General features: G+C 38.7%; 1 protein-coding gene across 1 annotated transcript in view; it reads left to right on the forward strand.

The window, feature by feature from the left end:
• The first annotated feature begins 1,838 nt into the window (after positions 1 to 1,838).
• The window catches only part of gli1 (GLI family zinc finger 1), a 50,281-nt gene continuing 38,944 nt past the window's right edge, over positions 1,839 to 13,175 (forward strand). The window contains exon 1 of the mRNA XM_087801843.1: positions 1,839 to 2,390. The gene's annotated coding sequence lies outside the window, so the exon portion shown is untranslated. The remainder of the gene's footprint in view (positions 2,391 to 13,175) is intronic.

Genomic DNA, 13,175 nt, shown 5'->3' on the forward strand with positions numbered 1-13,175 from the left:
GCCCTCAGGAAAGTGATTCAGCAAATACAAACAAGAGCTAAATATACTTTGTGAAGGACGTGCATGTTATTAAACAGCAATAAGTTTAGTCGGAGGTCGGATGTCAGCTTTAAATAATAAATACATTTTAAATATGTTTTAATAAATTGGAATAAGTATTTGACTGAATAAATTAAACATGTCAGAATAGTATTCATCTTCATCTGAACATGTTACAACAAAACAGATAAATTAATTATGAATGGAGGGATTGGAATATGAAAAAATATCACGTATAAACAAACAAGATGACACAAGTATGACTTGATTTAATTCTGTCAGTCAGCAGAGGTGAACACACTAATAAAAAGTGGGGAAAGAGAATAAAATGTCAGAAACAAGATATAAATATATATACCTACTGGTCACTTTATTATAAATACACAATTAAAATCATCTGTTTTTTGTATCTACTCAACGCCCCAAAAAAGTTGTGTTCGTGTTCTTAAGTATCAATTTAATTATTTTGATTAGAGGATAAATAAACAATGTAATGAATTAACAGCCATAATTTACAGCTATGAACATGGCGCTCCTGAAGGTGTCACTAGAGAGCGCAATAACAGCCACTGAAGAAGCTAATACAGAGTTGTGTGACAAAATTCGTTAAAGCAACAATTCTTAAGTTCTGCAGCATTGTCTCTGGCTCCCCCGTGTGTCAGAACAGCGTAACTGCAAGTGACATTAACTCCGTTCTCAGTTTTTTTAAAAATGTATGTAACTTTATTTACAAAACAAGATAAAGGATCGGTTTAAGAAAGGTGTTGTTAATCATCAATATTCAGTTATATATACTCTATATTTATTTGAATAAATGTATGTTGCAAAAAATAATAATTTACAACATTACGTATAGTAGATGACATCACTCAAACCACATGAGGAGCCAAGGTCTGAAACACATTCAACATAAATCAAGTTAGGAGTAGTAGTAAGACTGGTCTGGTTGTAATTCAAAGTGAAGCAAATGTTTTAACTGATTTGTTTGAATTGAGGCTTATCTAGTTGATAACAACGTGATTTTTTTTTTTAATTATTATTTGGAGATTTGAGTTTGAACTCTTTAAATCTAACATTAACTAAATTAATTCTTAATAATTTCCAATATAAAATTGAGGATATTTTTGCAACACTTGATGTTTTTAAAGTAAATTCTAGATGGTTATTCAAATAAAGTGCACGTGGTTCTTTAAAGGTCAATGAATCTGATCAAGAAAAAACACCACAGATACCTCAACGATGACAATAGTAATAAAAGCACTTCTTGGCTGAGATAGGTGTATCTTACATAATATCAATTGTTAAATATGTTTTTAGTGCAAATGGGAAATAGATTTTGTAGAAAAAACTTTTTACGTGGTTTGAAATTGTATCTTATTTATTTAAAGTAAAAAAAAATACAATAATTGATCAATTAATGTATACATATTTAAATTTTTACTTTAGAGTTATTTGTTTTCGTTGTGTGCCATAATTCAGAAATATAAATATCATGAGTCTATTAAGTGACTTGGATGTATGTTTTATTTACTTTTTTTAATCATTTAAACTATAAATTGCTTTTAAAATACGGTGTTTGACTCTGGGCCGCAGTTCCGATCCACAGAGAGAGGGTGAGTCCTGTCCGGGTTTTGCGTGGGACTGGAGTCCCTCTGGTTCCAGCATCAGGAGCCACACACGCTGCCCTCAACTTACACCGAGTTAACACACTTTAATACACACACCATCTGAAATCCTTGACATGATCACACTACACATGTGCTCTGTCATGTCATGCATGTGTTGTAAAAATATTCTGCGACAGTTTAAAAAAAAAAATTAACATTTTTTTTTATAATAAAAATGAAACACGTGTTGATAAAGTGTGGTCTTGTTGGGTTATAATACGTGTTGAAGTGGAAAAATGAAACTGCCTGCTCCTTTTTTTTTTAAGGAAAAACAAAAAATGAGCTTCCTGTTTCGGGGTGGTCCACAGACTGTGGGGAAGGAGGGAGGGGGAGGAGGGAGAAGGGGGTGCGCATTACCGCATTGGCTGCGCCACCAAAAAAAAAAAAAAAAGAAAATCCACGGCGCTCTTGCGGGACTGTGAAGCCGAACATGGGGTTCAATTTTTGAAACCAACACAGTGACGGGAAGACGCCATGGAAAAGTACGTGTAAAGCAGGATAAAGTGACACTTTCTGGGCCAGGATTCATCCGAGCGAGACTTTCCCAGACGCAGAAGTTTTTTTGTTTTTTTTTACCGGAGCTCAGACTTGTATCTCGATCCATTGGAGCGATCGTCTCTTCCAAGGATCCTGGGAACCCAGTCCAAAAAGTTTCATGCTGAATATCGCAACATTCACCTGAAGGTAAGTCACTTTGAGTCGTCTTTGGATCTGGAGATAGTTGACGTGAAAATACTTTGAAGAAGTTTCTAAAAAATGAACATCTTCAAAGTGTTGTTTTGATGTATATTGTATTATGTCTCTTTTACATGACTGTGATAAAAAAAGAAAAGAAAAACCAGTCATCAATCGATCTTCAAATAAATTCATTCATATAAAAGTATAATAACCATCTTTTAACTGGACTCATTTGGTGGCAAAAGAATCATCTGGCCCAGTCAGGGTCAGTGCAGAACAGCTGTTTCTTGTAACCTGAAATACTTGAGGTGCCAATATCTTCTCCAAATGTGTGCGACTCCCAGAACACCCACGAAACAACATCATCCCAGGAGTTTACGAGGCTACAGAGCACAACACAGAGAGAGGAGGATTCTGCAGAAGATACATGTGCATATATCAAGAGAACTCTGTGCTACTTAAAAAAATACCTATATTTTGAAAGAAAACAACCATAAATTCATGTTTAGCATCAGATGTACACAAGGAGACCAACAGTTTGTTATTGACTTCACAAATTACTTGTAAAGTTTGATGTAAATGGCAAAGAACAACAACAAAAAACTAATATATTTGGACTTCTATAATCCAGAAACACACACTTCAAATACATTTTTGTATGCATCAAAAGTATGAATTAAAGCTATTTATTCCAAATATTAATAAGAAAAATAAAGTGTTTTGATTGCAATACACTTGTGCACTAATCTGAGGCAGATTACGGTTGGTAATCTAATTACCACTAAAGACTGTTGCTGCTAATGTGAGAAGATTATACCGCTGGGCGTTCATGTGTCGTGAAGAGCGTCAACACTGGACTCAAAAGAAACACACTTTTATTTATTCCGAAGTGACAGTGAGAAGTGCTGAACACACAAACACGCTCGCTCGCTGCGGATTTAAATCATTTAGGGTGAGATTGGGATGTTTGACGACCGCAAACAGGCGACCGGAGGTCCGACGTCGTACCACCGACGACTGCTCGTGTTCCGACGTCACCAATGATTCCACGGTGTAAATCAATCTCAAGGTTGAGACAGGGGACAGATTTAGGGTGGAAAGTGCACTTGTCCTTTGGCCACATGAGAAAGGCTCCACAGGGGAGCTTCCTCGCCCACCCCGGTCTTTATCAAGTGTGTTAGGGCCAAAAGGCTCCTTAATGGGAATGCCCTTAAACAAATAGAGCCTACAGGAAGAAGCCCTCTCCCTATTAGCCGCGGCAGCACACGACTCCACCGCTTTATCAGAGCGCAGATAAGTCTTTATCAGCTGGAATACAATTGAGAGGGTTGCTCGGCTTCCCTGTGAAATTGGCAGATAGAAAAAGTGACTTTAAAGAAAATAAAAGATCGGAAATATAAGTTTAGACTTAAGCATTTGATATCCATTCCATAACTATTTCCACTATGTAAACATAAATAAATATATGTGTTTTTTACCAAATAAATGTGACATATTACTTTTTTACTACAGGTTGTATTTCAGGATCAAGCTAATTTTCATTTTGGCGACGCTAATGGGCTCATGGGAACACCTGAATTAAAAAAAAAAAAACTCTTTAAAGTTTTCAAACTTTCCTGAGGAGACATTTTGACTTTTTGCGTCAACAAAATGGTGGAATGAATGTAAGTAAGTAAGTAAGTAATTTTTATTTGTATAGCGCTTTTCCAGACCAGGGTCACAAAGCGCTTAAACAATCAAAACAATATTAAATAAAGTATATACTTTAAAGGTCAAGATAAAACTGATAACACAACACGAGTTCCAGGAAATCAAGGAAAAGCCTGAACAAATAAAAACGTCTTAAGATGTTTCTTAAAGGAGTCAGTAGATGCATCAAGTGCAAAGAGAGAGGAAGATGGTTCCAAAGCTTATATATGTATATATATATATATATAATTACTAACAATTATATATATATATATATAATTGTTAGTAATAATTGTCATATTTTATGCAGTAAACGATGACCATCTTCCTCTGCCATAGTCTCGGTAGATGGGTTTTTGCAGAGTTTAACCTTGTAATGAAAACGTGTTAAATATGCAATGGTACGCTGGCAATTTTTCTTACGACTCGGCAAAAGTTGCTTCCAAATGCAACAAAATTTGAATCCAAAACTATCAACCGTCTTTCACTTCTACCATTATTCACTCTTTAAATGACCCGTGAACCTTTTTACAAAGTGTTTCTAAGTAAGTTTCATTAGCACCAATGTAATGAGTTCCAGAAGAGTCCAGAAGAAAAGAAGAACAAGTTAATTTAATGTCGCACACATCTCAAGCCACAACTTTTTTTTCTAAACTTAATGGAAAGGAAACTTGTAAACTCTTCGCATCGGAAACATGCTAACACGTCAGAAAATCAAGTCTACTAAATGGCAGCTACATTGTGCACGTTTCCTTGACTACTTTTGAGTCCAAAAGTTGGAAAAACCTCTATTGTAATTTGTGCGGGCAGTCTTAACCAACCATAAATTATTCATCCAATCTCTAGTTAAAAAACATCCTTCACTCTGCTGGTATCAAGAAGAAATGGATACATACAGTAAATCAGTAGACAGTCGCCAGAAACTAGAACTCGGCATCAGACAAATCTACGAGAAGATGTCGATCCGTAACAGGAGCTGATAAGTATCAGTTCAAGATGTGTATTTTCTGAAGAGGTTGGTGGAATGAAAACGTGAGGATTAAGGTGTACAATAAATGGTCACATGACCTGGAGTAGGCAGCAACAAGTGGTGTGTTTTTGTCCAGATTCCATCTTGGTCCTTCTTCGGGCCAGAAACATGAGTCACGTGATCCCTGAACCCCCCCCACCCCCTCCTCCCTGAGGCACACACACACTTTTCCTAACACCCTCCTCCCATCTTCCAGGGAGTGAAGGGGGAGGAGGTAGAGACCACCCTCACTGGGATCACAGCCCCTCAATCAGACCCTTTCACACCCTGTGAACCTGAAACAATCAGGGTTTAATAGCAGCTGTCTGTCTGTCTGTCCCGGCTCGGGCCCTGCAAAGTGTGGACCCCGGTCCGGGTGGCAGAGGGGACAGACCCGGGGATGCTCCGAAGAACCGACTCTTTTTCTTCCTCACCCCCATGACTCTCCATTCTCTTGATCTTTCACTCCCAAGAGGGGACGTGGTTCGCCGTCCTTTTAATTGCCGAGTTTCGGATCATGTCTTCAGGATTCCTTCCCCGGCCCTAGTGTTCCTGGATGACATTGATCACCGCGGAACAATCACATGCTAGGGTGAGGATGAGGAATTAGGTGGAGCTCTGCTTAGTGGTGGGCTGACACCAGAGGGCAAAGGCATTAGACGCTCTGAAGAGGCAGAATAGACGGGAAATGTTGCTGTCATGGCAAATATTACCAATAGTCATTGTTCATGGTTGCTTTTTGTGTTAACCGTTAACTTTTCGTTTTGCTTTAATTGTGTATACATGCCAATCATGACAATAATTTAAGCATTTTTCAAACTTTATCCACTTGAAAATACATATTCTTAACTCTCACAACTTTCACATGCCAGGCCTTCATGGAGGGTTATAATGTCACACAAAAAATGTAAATAAAAGCCAAAACAACACAGAAAGAGCGAGCAAGTATTGTTGTTGTGGGTCCCACTTGACACAAAATCGACAATGATTTTCTGGGAATTGTTTCCGTCGACGTACTCGGACAAAGTATTGAGGTATAAGCGATTTTCTAGATGAAAATGTAGAATACGGTTGAAGTTCCAATAACTGTTAAAACACAACTTTTCGTGTGGATGGCAGGTCTATCTGACACAAAACTAACTATCTTTCTCCAGAAAGGGGCTTAAATTCAATACTTCTATTTCCAGTCCGCTCATCTAAAATCCAGAATGTTTAAGAAAATAGCATAATCAGCGAGTAACTAAAGTCAATATTATACTATTGTATTGTATTACACTGAATTTATAGTATTTTACTGTTGTTTTGCCAAAAGGGAAGTTTATCTTTATTAAAGGTAACGGTAAAGTAACTAATGGGAAACTTTTCAAATGTTGAAGTCTTCCTCTCCAAGATGCAGTAAGTCTCTCATCATGACCATGTTTTGAACTTATTACTTTATAAAGTTACCCCCTGTCTGAAATCTCAGCAAACGAGCGGTTACGAGAGCAAAGCCTATTATGACATAATAGTGACTTCACTCCTTGTTCAACCAGCTTTAATCACACCCCGCTTTGTTTATACAACCAGTACCTTAGTGGTGGAGACTTCCGGGATTGATGACGCACGGTGACAAACCTCGAGGGTTGAGGCAATCGCAGCAGAGTGGGTGTGGTTATGGTAAACAAGATTTATCTCTTGGAAAAAAAAGTTGTTCAGTGGGCGGGGCGTAAGCCCATTTTCTAATGTAAATATCTGCGTTTTGTACAAACTGATTATACAATAGAGGTCCAAGATCTATTTAAGAGCCACTTAAATCAACACATTAGTTGTTCTTTAAGGTGTTTTCAACCTCTGTTATCAATCCTTGGAAATACTTATAGTTGTTTTTGGGTGGTCGTGTTGTCAGTCGTATAAATGGTTATTGGGTAGATTAATAGACCAGCATGTGAAATTTAAAGGACTTGTGGATTCTCGTCATTCCGATTTCTAACAAGATGGAACTCTAGAATTTTTACAGCTATAATGGTATCTGATCCTGTTGAAAAGAATGTAATCATATATTCCATATATGACTCCAGGCTTGATTTCCTCAGCTTTTCAAATGTTTCTCCTGCTCCTCCAATAAAAGCAGGTTATGGCAGGCTCCTCCAGAAAGCTAAGTGAAGAAACGTTAATACTGGCAGCGTCGTACTTTTGAGTTTTCATCATCTGTTGCAATTATCTTAGAATAAATGACCGAAAACATGTGTTTATATTTTCCGAGGTGTGCCACCGATCATGCTCCGTGGCTGCTTTTATAAGCGATAATTAGCAACAGGTGGGATTTTCTCCAGCAACCTTTTGTGTTCACAAACAAACCAAAGCGAAAACTGATGTCAAAAGCTGCACTAATAAGCGTCTGTTTGGCATTAACCGGCGTGTACTTTAGCTTCGTCGATGTGTCTTGGCAGCGGATGACAAAAGGAAAGACCCTCGGGGGGTGTGTGTCGGGGTCGGTCGAAGCGAACGGGCGAGATGCTAAAATGCTACAAGTTTAGCAGCGAGTTAAAAAAAAATAGCGAGCATCAATGTGTGTGTTCTTCACCAGCGATGACTCACGGTGTTCTGCTCTGTCGGCAGGCAGAAAGTGAAGAGGAGGCGGTGTTTATTATTTCATCATGTTGCCATGGCCACGGTGCGTTCGGGTGCTGCCATCATCGTTGCAATTATTGCACAGTGTCAGACAGTCAACCCTGTTTCGCCTGTATCGTGACGTCCTTATCGAAGATCCAGCCCGGTCGCTGTTTCAAATCGGAACCGGAAGCTCGGAGAGAGTTTTTTTCGTTTGTTTTTTTTCGTCCGAAATAGGAGGTGCTAGCATCGCGTGTGTTTGCGGGGACTTCTCTGGACAGCAACTCTGTTATCTGAGATTAGATAACGGCTCAACTGGATTGGCAGATTTCCTGAACATCTCGCAGTCCTGCATACCAAACACTCCCCCTAGTGCATTCTGGAGCGATTTTGATGCTCAACATTGAACATAAACATATAAATCAATTCAATAAAAGTTAGTACATTTTCAATAAATAGATGTTTCTTCATCTAAATTAAATAATTTTACACAGGTAATAAGACTTTATAGGACTAGCTACTTGACAAAACTTCATTTTTTTGCCTACAAGATTTGATACTTCGCTCATTCTCGTGTCTCCCTCAGAACTCCTACATCAGTAGGATCAGCCAATCACAGAGCAGCTTCACCAGTCTGGTCACATGGGTCTTAGTTATAAAGGCTTCTCAGTACATTAACTCGTGAATGATCCGTCCTGGAAAATATATGCGTTTTTCCCAATTATTTGACGGTCTCTAATCTCTAAACACAGCAGTGATGAGTTCACTGAGAGGGAGTGAGACAGGAGAGAGTGCATCATTGTTATGCGAGTACATAGTGTTTGTTGAGCTAGGTTGAATATTGCAATATATTGAGCTTTTTGTTTCAAAAAATAATTTTGATTTTGATATTGAACACAACACACGCTATGGATTTACCCTGTTGTCACTGTCAGTACTTAATCCCTTCTGTCCTGTTTGTGGGGGCGATCATTCCGTAAATGTTTTGGAATAAATATATATATAATAATTTTTCCTTTTTTACGAGTATTTTATTTTATTTTTCGCTCGCATCAATCATGATGCAATATATGCAATATATCAAGTATCATGAACGTGATATTATCTTTGTCCTGGGCAAAACATGGCCCCCCCTCAAGTCTAAAATAGTATAAAGTTACACAACATTTTAATGTGTAATTTTAGAGTTTTTACTATCTTATAGAGTTGAATAATTTATTCGCCCATATAATCTGTAGACTGTTAAATTTGTTATTTATGGCGAATAGTCATAAGGCCGTACTTCCTGGGAGTCGTGTTCACCCACTCCAAGTGAACATTCAGTTCCCAAGTCATTTTTTTTTTCTCTAAACACTGAAACTAACTCCCCTACAATTGTGATACAACCGCAGCATGTCATCGCAAAAGTAAAATAAGCAGAGATCAACTAAGATAAATCAAAAAAACGATAAATGAATCATCGTGTTTTCCAGTGTGTACACCGAGGACGATCGGTTAAAACCAACGTTCGTGTTCTATTTTGTAATGGAGTCCCGACTCTTGTGCGTGAGTGACGGCTGGGGAGACGCCGCCGTGGGCCCGCCGATGCCACGCTAACCAGATCAGATGCCATGACAGGAAGTGGGTCCGCAGCGTGTGGACGTAGCACGGTGACACCAGGATGACTTACGGCCGCTGGAAGCCAAATGTAGGCAGAGCCGTCAGCGATACGCCGACATGAATCTGCTGCGGGTCAAAGGTAACGGCTCCCTCCGTCAAACACCCCGATATTTACTACTAAGAGATTTTGACATGACTTGTTTGATCAGACTCCAGGCTCCACCGGGAATGTCCGACATTGACGGATGACGGTGGAAAATCTAAATACAGACTCAGTTTGAGCTCTGAAATTTATGACTTGTTGTAGTTATGAGTCGAGGAATTTCCTTTTTTTAATCATAAATTCACTTATAATCTGAAAATAATCCGTTTTAATGGATGTTTCGAGGGTTCAATGCCTGACTGTGAGTTACAAACCAAGCGTGTCAATTTTCAGCAAATTTTTCAAACATAATTCCCCCTTTTTTTTTTTTCTTCTTCTGAATCATAAGTAAGCTCTTTTTCCACTTTCATTAACATTGGAATTTGCTGGAAAGGAAAAGGAGGGCGAAATATCTTAAGGTGAAAGATTTTCGCAGTAAGCGCGAGCGGCCAGTAAGAGAGAGAGAGAGATGCACATTGTTTTAAATCTGCAGCGAAGTCAGGCTCTCAAATTTATGCCCATGGGCTGCTTCTTGGGTGGGCCTGCGAGGAGGGCGGTGCAGGCTCGCTGCAGCAGGGGAAAGTTGCCGACTCCAGACTGCTCGCCTCGCTCTGAAGCTTTGGCTTTTTCCCTGCTGGAACATATTTACAAGTTGACTGACTCTTGATTCTCCGCTGAACAAAACACGCTTTTTTACAACAAACGTCTTTTAGTGTATCTCACAAATCTCCCCCCTCGGAAGACAACGCTACTTTCAGGTTCGGGGACCTATTGTCTGGAAAAGCTTGGATCAGATAATCCAGGCTCTTCTTCTTTCTGGGTTTGTTTTGGCCTGCGTCGGTGAAATGCGGGGCCTGCGAACGCTTGAGACGCCATGTCCCAAATCGTCTTAAAACAATAACTTAATTCAAAGATTGGACGAAAAAAAAACAACAGATTTAAATTACAGTTTTTCCCAAAATAAATAAAAGTGTATTTTAATGTCAATCTAACAACAGCAATAACTTAAACTGTACCAAACTTTTCTTTGTGCATGTGGGAGTGTTTTATCTTCCCAGCCAGTCTCGGTGTGTCTGGCCGCTTTGTGGCCTAATTCCATCTGAAGGTATTACGGTTATTGGACGGCTTGTAAACCATTAAGTCTTTATTTACAAGGGAAAAAAAAAAGAGGAAAAAAAAAGCAGGTCTGGCTAAAAGCATGGGGGCGAGCGAGGTGCTGGCACTGACGGTGACCTCCACTGTAAGCCATGAGTTTCCAAACAAGCGGTCTCCGGGGACATCTGGTCCTGTTCCGCACAAAAAAGAAGAAATGCAGACCACTTCTCAATGACATAATTTAGGCCATTCATTAGACGAGGAGGGCCTTCATTTCCTGCAGGCCAATAAATAGCAAAAGAAGGAGCCAGTAAAGAAGCACCGACACACGTATATGTGATTATAGAGTGTGCGGTCAAACGGCGTGCACGGCCACTGGTCCTCGGTTTAAATACCTCTTGGTGAAACATCGCGTTTGACTCCTTTACGTTTAGCAGATATGATCTGGATCGGTTGATGACTCATCGACAGTTGACTGTTAAATTACAGTTGAGAATAGTTTTGTTATGGTTTGAAATTGTTTGATTACAGTTGGAAATGGTTTGATGACTGTTGAATATTGTTATAATACATCTGAAAATGGTTTAGTATTTTAGTTTAAAATGGTTGGATAACAATTAACAATAGTTGGATTACAGTTAACGATAGTTTGATTATAGTTAACAGTTTTTTGATTATAGTTGAAAATTGTTCGATTACAGTTAAAAATGGTTTGATGACTGTTGAATATTGTTAGAATACATCTGAAAATGGTTTAGTATTTTAGTTTAAACAGTTAACAATTGTTTGATTACAGTTGAAAACTGTTTGATTATAGTAAAAGATTGTTTGATTATAGTTAAAATTGTTTGATAATAGTTAGAAATTCGTTGGGTACAGTTGAAAATTGTTTCATTACCTTTGAGAATTGTTGGATTACAGTTGTATCATTTATTTTATGACAGTTGAATATTGTTTCATTACAGTAAAAATAGTTTTATTAGAGTTAAACATTGTTTGATTATAGTTGAAAATTGTTTCATTACCTTTGAAAATTGTTAGATTATAGTTGAAAATTGTTGGATTAAAGTTAATATAATTTCTTTTATGACAGTTGAAATTTGCAAGATTACAGTCGAATTTGTTTTGATTACTGTTGAAAAATGTTAGATCGCAGTTTAAAATGTTTGGATTACATTTGAAAATTGTTTGATTACATTTAAAAATTGTTTGATTATAGTTGAAAACTGTTAGATTACAGTTAAAATGGTAATATTACATCTGAAACTTGTTTGATTACAGTTGAAAAAGGTTAGATCGCAGTTGAAAATGTTTAGATTACAGTTGAAAATTGTTAGATTACAGTTAAAATGTGTTTGATTACAGCCTTTACTCATTAAAAATAACAATTGTTAGATAAACTGTGAAAATGGTGTTTGGTTAATGTTGAAATGCAGTTGAAAACTCAACAAGATTGTACTGGATGAATATGCTGTACACAGAACAAAACATTCGATAAGAAGAGTATGACTGTATAAAACGTACCAATAAATACTGTAAACCAATCTAAACAAGAAGATGACTAACTAAACTGTAAAAGACCATGGACTGTCTATACATTAATTGTGAAAATGATTGAAGCAGTGACTTATACATGACACAGCACCAGAAGATTTCTGTTCATGCCTTTCATGGCTTCTTCTAGTGGATCAGAGCCCAGAGCTATTTTTTCTTTCAATAAGACTCGTACGTACCATCATAATCACTAGTAAAGTAATGTGGAAATAACAGCTGCTGCCTTCACCTCTTGTAAAAATCACTTGTTTTTCTGCTGCTCGTCACTGTTGTCGGCCACACACACAGCTCCCTGCAGGTCATTCTGTCAGGAGTCCAGCCAGCAGTTCTGCTCACCTGCATGTTTGTTCTGGATCGGAGAGGATGGCAGGGCTGGGTTTCACGCCGACACACTGCTACTGTGGAGGCTCGGAGGTCACACCGTACATTACCAACGATGAATACTAACCATACACCGGAGGGAGTGAAAGCCAGTATCAGTCTGTCCTGCCGTGATCTGACCTGCTGATGCTCTCGGCGCGAGACAAATGTCGGCAGGACAATGCAACTGTCGCAGCTGTTGTTGTTTCAGGTCCCCGCTCGTCGTTCTCTCCTCCTCCTCCTGTACTCCTTTCTTCCTGATCTTCATCACTTTGCGAAGCAGAGGGAGCAGCTATGCACCTGCCGGCCAAAAGTTTGACGAGAGCGTGAGACACTTTGGGGGGGAGAGAGTGAAAGGGACGAGACTGTGAGAGTGTCTGTCGATCTCTGAGGTGCCATGCTGAGCATTTATGCCGGGTTTATGGGACCGGACTCAGCTGAATACATAGCAGGTCAACCAGGATCCACACACTCGCTTTTCCTTTTTCTCGCCGGTCGTCACTCTGGGATCCGCTGGCAACCTGTGCGGTTCTCTGTTCCCCGGCCGGAATAGAACACTGTGTGGCTCGACAGCTGACTCGCACTCAATACTAACAACAGAAATAGAGGAAGTAGTCCCAGATATCTGAATGTTTCTAGCAGAATATGGAAGTCTGTCGTTGCCATCAGAATATTTCAGAGTAGATTTAACTTTTATTTTTTTAAATAATAGTAATTAAATAATGTAATTAAATCATTTCTATATTTTTTCCTA

This window comes from Callionymus lyra, chromosome 10 (assembly GCF_982586985.1).
Source record: "Callionymus lyra chromosome 10, fCalLyr1.hap1.1, whole genome shotgun sequence".
Classification (NCBI taxonomy): Eukaryota; Metazoa; Chordata; class Actinopteri; order Syngnathiformes; family Callionymidae; genus Callionymus; species Callionymus lyra.